The sequence below is a fragment of the Capsella rubella genome, unplaced genomic scaffold, assembly GCF_000375325.1.
Source record: "Capsella rubella cultivar Monte Gargano unplaced genomic scaffold, Caprub1_0 scaffold_101, whole genome shotgun sequence".
In the NCBI taxonomy this organism is placed as follows: domain Eukaryota; kingdom Viridiplantae; phylum Streptophyta; class Magnoliopsida; order Brassicales; family Brassicaceae; genus Capsella; species Capsella rubella.
Genome location: NW_006238827.1, coordinates 6,484 through 7,226, shown reverse-complemented (window position 1 = coordinate 7,226; position 743 = coordinate 6,484).

Sequence of the window (743 nt, the reverse complement as noted above, 5' to 3'; positions counted from 1 at the left end):
AACTTTCCATAAAAAATCATGAAATTCGCTCAGGTTTGTACCTTTTAAAACTTTTCCAACAAAACGATAAACCTCAAACCCTATACTTATGTTCTATTCCTACATAGTTGATCAAATATAGTATGGAAAATAGCTGTTATTGATTTTTGTTAATTGTATTATAATATATTTAATCTCTACATTATTATAACCAGTGCTAATGTTAACATTCAAGTGTCCCTTTAAATTAAAGTTTTAGTCATTAGTCAACCTTGAAAAGTAAATAACTCAGTTGTGACGTATTATTCTATATTCAGACACAAAACTTTGAAATATTTTGTTTAGAAAATTTGAATTCAAACTTTGATCTTTCCCAAAAACCACTTTTTGTAATCTCGAGAATGTATATCACAACTCATCCGTAATGTAGCATAACTCAGCCGCAATGTATCATAACTCAGCCGTGACGTATTATTCTATATTTAGACAAAAAACTTTAAATTATTTTGAATATTTTGTTTATAAAATTTGAATTCAAATTTTAAATTATTTTGAATAATTTTTTAAAACATAATACTCTATGACTTTATTATGCGTGTGCGTGTGAATATGTGTACGTAATTATTGTTGGTCTTTCCCGAAAAACACTTTTTGTAATCTCGAGAAAGTATATCATAACTCAGCCGTAATGTAGCATAACTCAGCCGTAATGTACCATAACTCAGCTGTAATGTAGCATAACTCAGCCACAATGCGGCATAACT